Source organism: Mauremys reevesii, linkage group 5 (genome assembly GCF_016161935.1).
Source record: "Mauremys reevesii isolate NIE-2019 linkage group 5, ASM1616193v1, whole genome shotgun sequence".
NCBI lineage: Eukaryota > Metazoa > Chordata > Testudines > Geoemydidae > Mauremys > Mauremys reevesii.
This window is the reverse complement of record NC_052627.1, coordinates 41,266,881-41,282,360: the sequence shown is the minus strand read 5'-3', so window position 1 is coordinate 41,282,360 and position 15,480 is coordinate 41,266,881. Positions and strand designations below refer to the sequence as shown.

General features: G+C 42.3%; 1 protein-coding gene across 17 annotated transcripts in view; it reads right to left on the bottom strand.

Annotated features, from left to right (window-relative positions):
* KIAA1109 (KIAA1109 ortholog) overlaps positions 1 to 15,140 on the bottom strand; it is a 219,227-nt gene extending 204,087 nt beyond the window's left edge. For 15 of the 17 annotated variants that reach the window (XM_039541856.1, XM_039541859.1, XM_039541867.1 and 12 more), the window contains exon 1: positions 15,000 to 15,134. The gene's annotated coding sequence lies outside the window, so the exon portion shown is untranslated. Of the gene's footprint in view, positions 1 to 12,816; positions 12,836 to 14,999 lie in introns of those variants that run through there. The other 2 variants (XM_039541857.1, XM_039541858.1) reach the window with 2 other exon arrangements.
* Between the last annotated feature and the right edge of the window lie 340 nt (positions 15,141 to 15,480).

Here is a 15,480-nt window from a genome sequence, read left to right as displayed (position 1 = left end):
TTATGTAGCAATATTTCTCTTGATCTGTAATTTCAGCTGCCTTCCCTCCTTCCTCTCACATGTTTTCTGTCATAAACTTGCTTTTCTTCACTGGAAAAGAAATATTAAAAAGGCACAGCTAATGTTATCTCTTTTAGCTTCTGCCAACATGTTATACAACTTTATTTCTTAAAGGACAACTGCTAACAAGCAGTCTTACTTTCCCTGTTTTGAGATTTTTTACTCTCTCCAACAAAAATTAATGAATCTGAAACTTAATACTGTTGATAAGATGACATTTAATAAAATCATTGCAATAGTCAGTATTTTAAATAGCCTAACTTGAGAATCAACACTTGATTTACCCAGGGTTCCCCCCCCACCTACATTATCCATACCATCAATTAACTATCCAATCAAGAGCCTCTGCTGGAAATTTAAAAAAAAAAACATGGGCTCAGTCTCACAAAGAGAAGCAGCTAGCAGTTTCTTTACAATCTCTTCTGATGGAGAATAAGAAAATAAACTCTATTTTCAGTACTGACTCTGAGAGAAGATACTACATTATCTTCCCAGACAGGAGGGAAGAAAAGATCAGCAAACAATGAAATGGAAAGTCACAGACGGTATAACAAAGCACCAAACAAAACAAAACAAAACAAAAATCCCTGGTTTTATCTCTGTTGCATTACAATGTCTTGGTAACAAATAGTGTCACAATGGCAAACCCAACTACTTAATGGTATTACACAGTGCTACAAACCTTTCAGAACAGTAAGAGAAATATTCTACAGTGCCTTACAAATATTTTTAAATTAAAGAAGAGAACTGTTACACAAATAATTTATAATAATTCTCACACACACACCCCATAGGATAAAGCTGTAGGATGAAATTATGGAAGACCTGTAGACATCCTACAAGGTCACCTGACTTAAGTATGACATGCAACAAGTGGAGACAACAACTAATGTGCTGGTGGTGGAAATCTGGTGCAGAAGCCAATTGGTTGCAGCATAACGTTTGTTTTGGGGGGGGAGGGGTTGGTTTGTTTGTTTTTTTTAAGTAAAATTTTGTGGCATGTGAAAGGCAAAAGAATATTTTTAGATTGTGTAGTCCAGTAGGAAAGTGCTGGCTCTACTGTTGTCTGAGATTAACATTTTTAAGGAGTCCAGAACGACTACTGAAGAAAGCAATGGTGTGGCCTTTTAAGAAACCATGAATTGATGTTGACATGGACAACTTCTGTCAGATCTAATATACCATTTTTAAATTGTGAATAAGATCACAGTGACAACTCTCAGTACATAGATGACTCAGATCTCCTTGTTGCTTGTCCATGTGAACATAAACCTGGATTTGGCATGGAGACTGAACTGGTTGTGCTAGTCAATGATTTGACAATGGACAAAGGTATTAGAATTGTCATGTGCCTTCTATGTTAATAACGAGGTGGTGACTCGACTTGTACTTGTGTGTGACTTCAGTCTTCTCTTCGAGAGATAATACAAAGGGTAGCTGTGGGCAGCTGATCTGCTTCCCAGGGCTCCCAACTGTAGAATGTTACAGGGTTCCATTTTATCTCTCTCTCTCACACACACACTTTAATGTGTATATGTGACTACTAGAAGGGTTAGTGAGAAAGCTCAGGATGAGGTGTTTTCAGTATGTAGAAGATCCTTAGCTTTCTTTTCCAGATATCCTTCTTCTTGACTCATGTGCTATTGTCAAGCATATCAACGAATAATAGGGCATGGATGGGAGCAAACCGACCAAAGCTCAAATCTAAACAAGACTGAAGTGATAATGGTTGGCTGCAAAAGCACCTGAAGTAAATGGCACAGATAGCATCACTCCTCTGATTGAGGGTGTTCATTCTCTATTAGTTTCCTGAGTTCACAACATAGGGATGATGCTAACTCCCAAGCAGCTTCTGGGCCATCACATTACAGCAGTGACCAAGACAATTTGTTTGATCTGTGCTTGGCCAAAAAGGTACTGATGTTTTCCATCTAATGCAGACACAGCTACCATTATCCACATCTTTGACTCCTCAACATTAAACTACTGCAATATGTACTATATGGGGCTACATCTTAAATTCATTGGAAACTGAAACACGTTAAATACAGCTGCCCACTTGAGCAATGTGTATCACTGGGAGCAGAACAGCACTGTTCCATGATTTACACTGGCACCCTGGTGACATTTAAGATGTTTTATAAATCATACTCAACATTAACTGGCTTGAGACATACCTACCCAAGAGATCACCTCTCTCTGTGTGAGATATTATTTCCTCTGTGAATGAAATAGGTCAGAATGACCATTAGGAGCACCATATGTTATGTTTTCTGGGGATAGCTGAGTGATTGAGTGATCTGTTTCTTGGCTATTTTAAGTTACTAGATAAAACACTTATTTCACTTTGATTCCTATGCTGCGACATGGCTATTTTTTGTATGGAAAGTTATTTTCGATTAATTGTTAGGGCACTCACAGTTTAATCAAACGGAAACAATTTTACTACAAACAAACAAACAAACATTAGAGACTTAGGCAGAAGATGCTAGCTTATTAGCCTCCCAATGACACATAATAACTATAAATTGGATATTCAAACCAGAATTTTCCAGAGTATGTTTAATATATTTTCATATGAATAAATTATATGAAAGTAATGTTTAAACTTCTGCTTCTTAAGGATGGATTTTTATTTTTAGATGATAGAATGGCTAGCCAAAGTTACTAATACACAGGGCTGCTTTTGAGATGAGGAGCACATCCTTGCTCACTGCTTTAACACATGCAAAGGAGGAATGTGATGAAGTAAGGAGGTCTAGGGTTTATATAAATGAATGCAAAGATAAGTACAGCACACAAGCCTAAAAATAGCCCAAATGCTGCTCATCTCACTCACATGAGTAGCCCCATTAAAGTCTATGGGATTAGCGGTATGAATAAACTGAGCAGGATTTGGACTAGAATAGTACTTTGCACTTACAGGCACTCATCATCCAAGGATCTCAAAGAGCTCTACAGTTTTAAGTTACCTACTCTCGCAACACCTCTGAAAGAAAAAGGTATATTGTCTATTTTACATAAAGGAAACCTGTTGTAAGAGATTAAGTACAGTATCTTACAAACAATATTTCATGCTCATGCAATAAAGGGGCACAAAAATCACTTATCAACAAAATGCATATAGAGCTCAACCCAGAGACCGTCAATGAAGCAGAAAGAAGATCTTATTCTTCAGTTATTCTTTAATACAACAACTGGCTTTATTTGCCAGCCATCTGCAGAAAGCTATAGGTCAGTTGTGATGTACAAAGTACTCCCTTATATATATATGTACTTTGCAGTATTTTTTTCTAAAAAACAAACTAAGGTTTAAAACTAATGCAAGTTCCCCCATGACATCAACATTTCAGCAGAAGCAATCCTCAGGGAGAAGTGTGGTCTCTCATGGCAACTTAGTTTCAAAACTCATTATTTCCTGCTTAGATTCTGGGGCTGTGGTACACTTCAAACATATATATTATAACCTTCACCCCTAAGGTTGTAACCTTTGCATTCTTCTAAGTCAAATGTTCAAATGTTAGGAAATTCCAGCAGTAAGATTGCCTGTGCAACCTTAATTCGGCCCCCTTGCGTGTATGCATTGAGATATGGCCTTTAATTTCCCACTATTTTTTCATTCAGTGCACAAGATTAATGATGCTTCTTGAATGGGCAGTTACTTTCTTTAAAATCCTAAATCAGTACATGGCCCCCACACTTATTTTACTAAAGCTAATGTTAAAAAAATTATATAATATATAGGTTGGGAAAGAGTGTCTATACATCTGGGTATAGTGCTTAGATTTGATTAGATTTCAGCTGCAACTGGGAACATACAACACTTCTCCAAGTTTGCTCCAGGTGTCTCACGTTAGGCATACAGAAAATGAGGAATACACAGTTAGTGTCCACCTGTGAAAATGTATGGTTTATATGACTTGCTCAGTATTACTCTGTGCAGAGGCAGAAATAGAATTCAGTTCTCCATGACAGCATTCAGCTACCTCAGTCATGAGCCCGTGCATTCTCTTCCTATTGTTCCCTGCATCATTGACAACACACATTCCAACATCTCCAACATAAAAGGCAGAGATTCAACAGAACCAACCCCAAATTAATTCACACAGCAAGTCCACTATCTACACTGAATAAGGCAGGGGTTCCTTAGAAAACAAAGTAACTGATCATGTAACTACAGGCTGTATCATAATGCATATGCACAAGAGGCTGAACTCAAGTTACACAAGCAACCTTAATTCTGGTACCTTAAAGACTAACAAATTTATTTAAGCATGAGCTTTTGTGAGCTACAGCTCACTTCTTCGGATGCATAGAATTCTATGCATCCGAAGAAGTGAGCTGTAGCTCACGAAAGCTCATGCTTAAATAAATTTGTTAGTCTTTAAGGTGCCACAAGTACTCCTGTTTTTTTTGCGGATACAGACTAACACGGCTGCTACTCTGAAACCCTTAATTCTGGTATTTCCTGACTCTGCAGCTGTAACAGTGTACATCATTTCCTACATTTTTTAAAAGCAAAAAAACAATCTCCATGATGAGCAACCAATATTGACAGCCACGAGTCATCAGCAGGGTTGAAATATTTAGATCACAACATAAGTCTCTAACACTGAAGCTAACTAAAGTAACTTGTAGCATTATCAGGCTTTTATTTTCTTTATGGACCAGCCACTACAGGGTGATGATACACATTTAGCTGTGAAACCCATGGGAAATTTGCTGAAGTAGAGGAATGTTGACACACTTGAATCCCAGGTTCAATCTGAGGTTCTGGAAGAGAGTGTGATTTAGTGGTTGTAGACCTTTCTACCCTTGTTTCTGTTCCCCTCTACACCTATCCACTCCCATCCCCAGCTCCTTTCCCTGCCTCCCTCTGCTCCTCACCCATCCACATTTGAGTCAAGACGCTTCCTAATTCTCCTCCATGCTGCTTGCAGTCCAGCAGGCAGAGCATCAAGAGCACAAGAGAATCTCATTGCTCTCAGCTCTGATCCCTGACACCACAGGAGCCCCAGCTACCAGGAAAGACAACAGCAGGAAAAGTTCTGCTCATCCCTGAGACAGGGCATGCTGTGTCTCCCGGTGGTGCATGCACAGTCTGGTCAGCACATAGGAAGGAACTGTGTGGCTATGGAGCATACTCCATACAGATCGAATCTTCAGAGAATTTAACTATCAGCTTCTAACAACCTGTACCGAGCATGTGCAAACTGCTATATTCAGAGGCTTGTAATCTGGCCAAATTTGGCTGGATTTTCACAGGAATTGCAAGAGGCATATTCCTGATGTTGGGATGGCCTCTGCAACCCCATCCCCACCCCCTTCTCAAGCCCCTGTTCCAAAATATGGAGGTACAAAAGCTTCTCAACAAAACTATTTAAAAAATGTGCATGGAGGTGGGAGGGAAGCATTCTTCTCTAATATCGTTCTTGGAAACTGCTGAACCATTTTAGCTGAAGCTTAACAAAAGAAGAGTGTGGTTATTTTGGACATCAAATTGTATTTCTACATTTCAGTGCCCAAACTGATAGAGAGTGTATCAGCTCTGCAGATGTAATAGTTCCTTGTTCTCAACTCATAAGAATTGGAATTTCTGGCAATTACATTTTTCTCTGCCAAAGAGTAACAAAACATGGTATACATATGGGGGAGCAGGGATCAGAAGAAAACCCTTTTTTGCACACCACTGTCAGGCCACTTATGGTTTTGCTGATGAAATTTGCACTCAGGCATCTTCTACAAAGCATGACTGTTTTCTCTATAGGAAATCCACATGGTCTATTAGACATGCTAAGTCCATGCTAAAATGGATTTGAAAGGTTAAAAAACTGCTTCTTTAGATTATAAACTTGAAATTAGAGTGCAGCATGTCCTACTGAACTGAACTGGAAACTTGTCTGCATGGTGCTGTACAACACAATACCAGCCTTTAGTGCTTAATGTATTTTTTGTTGTTGTTGTAGTAGTATTAAATAGAATCTCTATAGCAGTGTTTCTCAAACTGGGGTTGTCACTTGTGTACGGAAAGCCCCTGACAGGCCAGGCCGGTTTGTTTACCTGCCCGGTCCGCAGATCCGGCCAATCACGGCTCCCACTGGCCATGGTTTGCCGCTGCAGGCCAATGGGGGCTGCTGGAAGCGGTGGCCAGTAAGTCCCTCGGCCCACACCGCTTCCAGCAGCCCCCATTGGCCTGGAGCAGCGAACTGCAGCCAGTGGGAGCCGCGATCGGACGGACCTGCGGACAGGGCAGGTTAACAAACTGGCCCGGCCCAACAGGGGCTTTCCCTACACAAGCAGCGACCCCAATTTGAGAAACACTGCTCTATAGTTATGTCAATTTTCTGGATTTGCCTATCATTGCTGATTGCCAAATTAAGATACAGCTCTACTAGAAACAAAAAGAATAGAGGAGGATGCTGGGTACCAATTAGAAATACTACACTTGCTATTTTGGTTAAAAATGTGTTTCATTGGCTGAAGTATGTTGATATTAATCAGGTGCTCTCCTTTACCACTTTCTAGCACTAGCGGAACTCATAATCTTGGTGAGATGTACTTCATCCTCATCCAGTTTCCAAATTCGAACTATTAACTGGCAATTTATGGATAAGAATTTGTCTTAAATTACCTAAAATTAGCTGTTTTTGTGAAAAAGATCTATTAGTCACTACAAAAAGCAAACCTCATTTTAACCTGACTGATGTGAGGTGTTAACATTGTTAACAACAGAGACAGCTCTGTCTAAATGAATACATGTCCACATGACATTTAGAGAGCATTTGTATCTACACCAATATGATAAAAAGAATAGAAACTCACTAAATTGCCTGGCAGCACACAAACACAAAAAGCTACCTTTGAAGACCCAGATTCAGTATCACATTACTGGCAGCTCAGAGTGCCACAGCTGTAATGCTCAATCAAGAAAGAAGAAAGGAAGAAGAGAGCAGACTACAGAACGCTTTGTAGCATCTGCACATACATTGGCATTATGATCACCGATGATGCTCTCCAGCATTCTTGGTCATTGGAATAGTGTTGCTTAGTGTAGCAACGGACAGCTGAAGCAAAGCAAGAAACAACTGAATTGTAAGACTACCATAAAGATCTAGAACAGAAGGTGAAAATACAGATGATTACTTAATACTCTCAGCTACAGAATCAAGATGTGGCATGTGTGGAAACACAGAAGAAGGAAAAATGCAAGGTTCACCTATCCTTCTAATTTTGGTCATCTTTTCCTCTTTGTAACACCTTCCCCTTCTTATCACCACCTTGTAGGAATAAACAACATTATAATCTGACCGTCTGAGCAGAGATCAACTCTTCTAATTCTAATGGAGAGCATTTTTAATTTGGGGGTGAAGGAAATAGAGAACACCTTAGTCATCTCCCCTCCATTCCATATTCAGTGTTCTAGGCCTGATCTGCACCTAAAACTTAGGTTGACCTATCTATATCACTCAGGTCTGTGAAAAAAAATCTCACACTTGTGCAAAATAGTTAGGTCGACCTAAGTTTTAGGTTGAAACCAGGCCTAGATGCAGCTAGGTTGACAGAAGAATACATCCCTCAACCTACCTCTGTCTCTTGAAGGGGTAGATTTAATACGGTGACAGAAAAACTTCTTCTGTTACTGTAGTATGTGTTTTTAAAATAATTTACAAGGTTACCTCTCCTCCCTTTGACTAAATACTTTGTACTGACAGATCATTCAAACTCCCAATTCCTACAGCAATTATGAAAAATTTAAAATGCAGCATAGCAATCTGTACTTTTGCAACACTCAACATACCGAGATTTATCTAATAATGTCTATTAATTTACATAAGCTGCAAGGATGCTTTACATGAGTATTTCAGGATATGGTTCCCTTTACCATAGGGTGTCAAAAACATTATAAGCTTCTTAAGGAAAACAGAAAGAAAAAAAACAAGATGGCAGTTTTAGTTTTCTATCCATTCTACCTCTTCCTTTCACCTAAAGTCTCCAATATTTCTACTACAAGATCCAGCTGATGACACAAATGATTCAGGTGGGAGAGTGAAAAAGACAAATGATCCATAATGCCACCATATTTCCAGTGAAAGGTGCAATTGAGCTATCAGAAGCTTCCTGTGGTCACAAATTATTTATCAGCCTCTAAAATGTACCTACCATAGACACATTACTGAAAAAAGGAAAGATTTGGCCTCTGCCCCCAATGAGCTCCATCTAGATGGTGTAAACTGTGAGCTGCCCAGGTTGCACTGTGATAAGGGTAAATGGAGGTTACTGGAGTTCTTAGAGATGGACTTTGCATATTTATACTCTGAGGATGCACCAGATATGTGCAACTCAGATGGTGAAACGTGACAATCAGTGCCCATTGGAGCACCCTCATAGCCCCTTTTACCTCTCCCCTCTCTGTTCCTGAGTGTTCTAGGGCAAAGTGCTCTGACCACCTCAGTTCCTTCCCACCACTTCATCAATTATGAGCTATATTTAAGGCTCCTAGGAAGAGGGAAAGGTGGGCATGTAGTGGAAATATACAGAGTCCGTCATAAAGAACTCTGTTGACAAGTAACCTCTGTTTCTCCTTCAAGTGGCCTCTGCATATTCCCACTCCCCTTCCCCTCTTCCTCACAACCTTAGTTATAACCCATGACTGAGGTGCCAGTGGGATGGAACTGAGGCAGCCAAAGTGCCACACCCCCTTTTATAGCCTTGCCTTAGAATATTCAGGGAACAATGACAGACGGGCAAAGGGAGTATGCAAGAGCACTCCAACAGGCACTGCTTGTCAAGTTGTACCATCTGAGGCTACTTCTACACTATATACCACTGGTGGCAGTGTGCAGTCTACTCGTAGGTACACACTGCAGTGAAAAGTACACTGCATCCACATTATGGTATGTAGATACACATGCCCGTGAAAGGCTCTCATAGAGAGGATGCAGCAGAGAAAGGCTCAACCAGAGCCTTTCTCTGTTGCCGGACTCTTTCACTATGGTGGGGTAAGGGCTGCAGCAGCAGGAATTTGGCACAGCCTTTCCCTGCCATCTCCCCTGCCACAGCTTTCCCTGTGGCCAGAGTTTTTTCCTGCAGCACAGAAAGGCTCCAGCAGCAGCACAGTACACTGCTAAAAATGGCAGCACAGCCAGGGAGGCACAGCCTGGGTGAGTAGAGAGCCACATAGGGATGTACTTGCATGGATACCTGTCTGCACCCTTCCGGCACGTCTTTACTCTCCTAAGTTGTGCCTCACCATATACACTGCTATTTATACCAGTGCTAAGGGGGCTACATGGGTATGTACACTACACATTGGTGAAAGACGCATGTAACACAGACACACAAGAGCAAACAATATGTCAAACAGAACACAAAACACATTGTTCATTAATTGTGGCTCTTATTTCTTATTAAGGCTACACTTAAAGATAAAACAGAATAAGGAAGACAAATCTCCCTGCAATCTGTCCTGCAACATATATAAAACACTAACATCATGAATTAATAATTGATAATCATGTCTGTAGCTGCAGAAAGGCAGTAAATTACACATTGGTTAATGTGTATTAGTCCTTTTAGATCCGAATCTCTAGCTCATTTAGAGTTCTATTTACATAGCATAAACGCACAGCTTTAAAAAGCAGGATTCAAGTTCTCTGTGTAAAACCTACCAACAACACTATATGGCAAATATTTTTCCAGTAAGTTCTTCCTTCACAGAAAACTACCTTGTGAGGGAAGTTTACCAATTACTTTCCAAGTTTCTTAATAGTACTTAACATTTTACATATTGGTTTACTTTATTTTTGCATCATTTACAGTATCAACACAACTCTGAACTGGGAAAAAGATGTGTTTGTTGAGCTGTTGCAGAGACAGAAGAGAAAACAATACATTTGAGACATTGCCAAAACAATTTCTCTTTTAGGGAAAAGGCTAAACTATTTTCACTGCTGAAAAATGGAATCCATCAACATAGAAAACGATATATATTTGGAATTTCTTTACCAGTGTTACTAGAACCAACTTAATACATAAAGAACAAATTATTTTAAAAAAATCTAGCTTACTTTTAGCTGTTTAAATTGCTTACTTTCTGCATTTCACTCAGTTTGGACAATGAAACTAAACTAGTCAGTTTCACTGTCAGGTTCTCATGAACTAGCACAACCCTGCTTGGCCAACATGCCAAAAATGCTATTTTTTTTTAAAATAAAAACATCTATTTAGAACAGATTTTTATAACGTCCTCTAAAAATAATCTATATTGTTGTTTTCAGCTACTTGAAAGATTCTCTAAAACCAGATCCCGTAGCAAACAAACTCTCTTTTAATTACTCTTATTCCTTAGCGTTCTCAATCAGGTATTAGTTTTAATCCAATCTAACACAAACCTCGCTTCTTGTCACTAGAAAGGATGCAATGTTACTAATTCTCATAATTCTATCACGAGTCTCAGAATATCTGTTGTTTTTCTTAAAGCCTCAGCTCCAGGAATTATGATTAAGGCTACATTTTAATCATGGGTACTTTTAGTAAAATTCATGGATAGGTCACGGACAGTAAACAAAAATTCACAGGCTGTGACCTGTCCATGACTTGTACTATATACCCCTAACTAAAACTTGGGCTGAGGGGCCGCGGATGCTAGAGGAGTGGGCCTGGGGAACATGGGTGCTGGGAGGGGCAGTGTGTGGCCCGGGACCCCGCTGGTGCTGAGGGGGAAAGGCATGCAGCAGCGTGCAGCCCAGGACCCCTGCTGGTGCTGGGGGGAGGAGAGGGAGGGTTGGCAGGCTCCCTAACTGGCTCAGCATGGCTCCCCGGAAGTGGCCAGCATGTCCCTGCAGCTGCTAGGGGGAGGGAGGGCCAGGAGGGCTCCATGCACTGCCCCCGCCATAAGCGCCGGCTCCCACCACAAGTGCCAGCTCCGCAGTGCCTATTGGCTGGGAACCACAGCCAATGGGAGCTGCGGGGACAGTGCCTGCAGGCACGGTCAGCGCGCAGAACCCCCTGGTCTCTCCACCTAGGAGCTGCATGGACATGTTGGCCACTTCTGGACACAGGGGCGGCTCCAGGCACCAGCACGCCAAGCGCGTGCCTGGGGTGGCAAGCCACAGGGGGCGCTCTGCCAGTCGCCGCCAGGGCGGCAGGCAGGCTGCCTTCAGCGGCATGCCTGTGGAGGGTCCGCTGGTCCCGCGGCTTCGGCGGACCTCCCGCAGGCGTGCCACCGAATCCGTGAGACCGGGGACCTCCCACAGGCAAGCCGCCGAAGGCAGCCTGCCTGCCATGCTTGGGGCGGCAAAATACCTAGAGCTGCCCTTGTCTGGACAGCCCCACCCTTCCCCCGAGGTAAGCGCCACACCACATCCCAACCCCCTACCACAACCCTGAGCCCCCTTCCCGCACCCAAAATATTGCTGCTGCTGCTGGGGAGGTAAGTGGTGGCCCAAGACTGCCCCAGCAGTGGCCAATGTAGCTGGCCCAAGGACAGCCCCAGAACCAGATGCACTGGCCACTGCAGAAGTCACAGAAAGTCACGGAATCCATGACCTCCGTGACAGCCACGAGGCCTTAAGTATGATTACCAGAAAGTCTTAGCTTTCATTTAAAAAAGAAAAAGTTTAAGTTTCCAACTCTTGGGATGTCAGCAAAGAGCTAAAAACAAAACAAAGCCTAAAGGCTTAAAACTAAAAGGCAGATAAAAAGACACTGCCCCTTTCAAAAAACTCATGATTCTTTGTTGTCTCTCTCATGATTTTATGAATAGCTGGTTTGGCAATACTGTTCTTTACCTTGGAGGAAAACATTTCAAAGTTCTAAAACTTCTAGCAAAACCCCATGCAAAAAGAATGCAGCCACTATTCATAACCAGGACTCTGCATACCCCATGCTTCTGTGGAATCTGCTACAGAATAATGGCACAAAAGCCAAGCTCTTAAAAAGAAAGCTGTTAAGTATCTAGCCCTTAAGGCTGCAAAGGGCACCTTCCACAAGTGAATGAAACGTAAACATAAAATGTTGACTGAAGTCTGCAGTCATCCTAAATATACCCGAGACAGGTGAAATGCTTCAATGCCCCACATAAATGAACAATTTAGAAATCTTAGGCCCTGATCCTGCAAAGAATTATGTACATACCTAACTTCATACGCTTCTATTAACTTCAATAAGACCACTGCCTGGGGGTAAAGTTAAGCACATGTATTAGAATTTGCAGCATCAAGGCCTAATTATGCAAATTTAAGCCCAGATCTTTCATGTTCACATGGAGCTGAGTGCAGGATTGCTTCCTTAAAATGTAAGTATTTTACCAATAATAATTTGAACATCTTGTTAACACGCTTAGCACTACCAGTACTGCCTCTCCACATTATTACCAGGTGCCAAGAGCTCAAATTCTCCCCTGCTCAACTGTCCAAACCTTCAACTTCCATCCTGACAACTTTTGTAATACAGTTACACATTTTAAACACAAAACTGTGAAGAACAATGAAAATTAAAAATTAATGGACAAAGTAAAAATTTAATTTAATATCATATTAAATATCAGAGGTGATCTATCATGACTGCTTTCCTGATTTTCATACTACATTAAAAACTTCGGTTTTTTAATTTCTCTCTAATCTGCTATATTTGAGTGCTGTAGAACACAAAGGTCATGCCACAACCCTTAAGTCAAGCTTGCCAAGGAGCACACATATAACAACGAACCTTTATATCTATGATGATGATGATTATGGGCCATAAGTGATTACTCACTGTTCTATTTAGTCCAAAAATAGTTTTATGATTAGAATCCTGGGCCTACTTCTTTTAACAACTGAGGCATTACTAAAATGGGAAACAAAAATTCAGGTATGGATTATGATTAGTCTTTCAATGTTAAGATATTGAATAATTAGTCTTTCAAGATATGTTTCCAGTACAGTGTAAAACTTACATTTGTAACACTATTAAAAACATTTTTAGTATGAAACAGAATTATTTCAATATGATTTTAGACAAATTAAAAAATTATGGGGGTTGGGTTTTTTTAAGGCAACCAGAATATGTCAATCATTAAGCAAAGGATCAGAGATACTGATAGTTATAGTTGACAAAGATCATCCCCAAAAGTGAATCTTTCTGTACAGACCAAACAAATTGGAGGTCCTTAAACTTCTATGATTTCATGTAATTCATACTCCCACTTGAAAACTTTTTTCAAGCATATCACTGATTTTTTTCTTCTATGGAGACACACACAGGTGTGGGACAGAGCTCCCAAGAAACTCCACAAGCTTCCTCTCACAGAATTTCCAATTAGTATGTCCCACAGGAGAAGGTTACTGAGGGCTGAAGAAGCAGCAGGGCATGTTGGCCTACAAACACCCCAGAACATAGTGATCCTACAGGAGCTGTGCTGAACCTCCTTCCGTTGTTACGCAAGAAGCTCTAGAGACTTTGTGAGAGTTTATTCTACTTGAACTACTGCAGAATACAAAGAGAAATATGCCACTGAAGATGCCCACTCCCACCTCTATCTATTCATGAAACTATCTATTCAGTACTCACAGAGTGAGGTATGTCACAGAGCAGGAGCTCTCCATTCCATATTTTGGATTTTTTGTCTTTTCACCTTTACAAGTCAAAGAGGCACATAGCCCTAAAATCTTTTATCTCCCAAAAAGAAGGCAATGTTCTTACTAATTTCAGATAGTACAGATGTTCTTTTAGGACTCAGTTTGTATGTCATCGTAATTAGCATTAGGAAGTGTTTTGTGGTGGGTGGGTGTATATATATATCAATTATTTGGGAGGTTACAGCTATTTAAATTTACAACTAATGGACCTACTTTGTTTTTACTATGGCTTGGTTGTCAGCTAGCTGTGGTCTCAAACCTATACAAGTGCAATAAAATGTGATGTTACAGCTAGCACAGATTCAGAATAGGATTCCCACATAGCCATGCATTTTGACAGTCTTGTAAGGAAGGATCTTATTGGTGCTGTTGTTCTGTTCCTACACCCACTGCTTCACTAGCTATACCAATAACATCATCTCATTAGCTCCACACTTTTGTTCCAATCCAGGTTTATGGCATTTTGTTTTTGTTACCATGAATTATTGACATAAGAAGTGTTGACTCATGAAGCTCAGATTACAGCCAACTTTCATGGTACACAAATGTATACCACCTTCTTTAAAACTTCTTGTAAAGGGAGTGTCTCTGTGTGCACCCTATACCTGGGCTCCAAGTGGGAGAGCAACAGCACAGGACTAACCCTGCTGTAAAGGCAGTCGGTTTCATTTTCTGCTCAGCACAGGCCAGGTGCGGGGCAGCCTCTGCACGCTGAATGAAAGTGACCAGGCTAATGTTAGTTTCACTTCAGTGAAGGAGCAACACAGAGGACACCTGAGGGAGGAGGTGAGAGGCCAGCCCCAATTTTCAGGAGAGCCAATGGGAGCAACAAGAATTACTAGGTAACTAAGAAACTTAGACATAAATAAATTTTTTTTTTAAAAAAAACCTCCCCTAGCTGTCCAGCCGCTTTCACGGGGCTACTTGGACGCCAGTCAAGGCACCTCCTGAGGCAAGTCTCGCTCGGCCCATTGTACAGCTGGGGCAGGGCAAGGCAGCACCAGCAGACTCTCCATGCCCTGCCCCCCGACGGCCCTGCCTGCCCCCCAGTCACCTGTCAGCCCACCCCCCGCAGACGGCCCGCAGCCCGCCCCTCACACGTAGGGTGACCAGACAGCAAGTGTGAAAAACTGGGACAGGACGGAGGGTGGGGGGTAATAGGAGCCTATGTAAGAAAAAGCCCCAAATATCAGGACTGTCCCTATAAAATCGGGACATCTGGTCACCCTACAGGGCCCCCAGCGCCGGCCGCCCCGCGCTCACAGGGGCGGCATAGAGCGCCCCACCCCACCCCACCCGGCCCAGCGCCCCATCGCTTACGCCATTGTCCGGTGTTTACATCCGCACCCCTCCCCGCTTCTTACTACAGCCCCGGCGGCTGCCGCACACACCGGATGGCTCTGCCCGCCCGCACTAGCCAGCCCTCCCTCAGCGCCGCCCACCAATCGCCGGGCACAACCGGGCCGGTTGGCCAATGACCACGCACTGCATCCGACAGGAGGCGGGTGGAAGGATCCCTCCGTAGCCAATGGCAAAACGAGATCCTGCAGGGCGATCCTCCTACACAAGGTTGAAGTCAGGAGGGAGTGGGCTGGTAGGGGCTCGTGCGCGCGCGCGCGGACGCCTTCACAGTTCAAAGGGTTTATCTCATGAATAATTAACGTAACCTCATGAATAGTCAATATTCCCGCCGAAGCGGTCCCGCCCCCTTCCTGTGCCCCCCTCGGCGCCCCGCCCAGGCCTGCGGGGAGTGCGGGAGATTGTTCATTCATTGCCCTGGGCTGGCGCGGTGGCTCCTGCG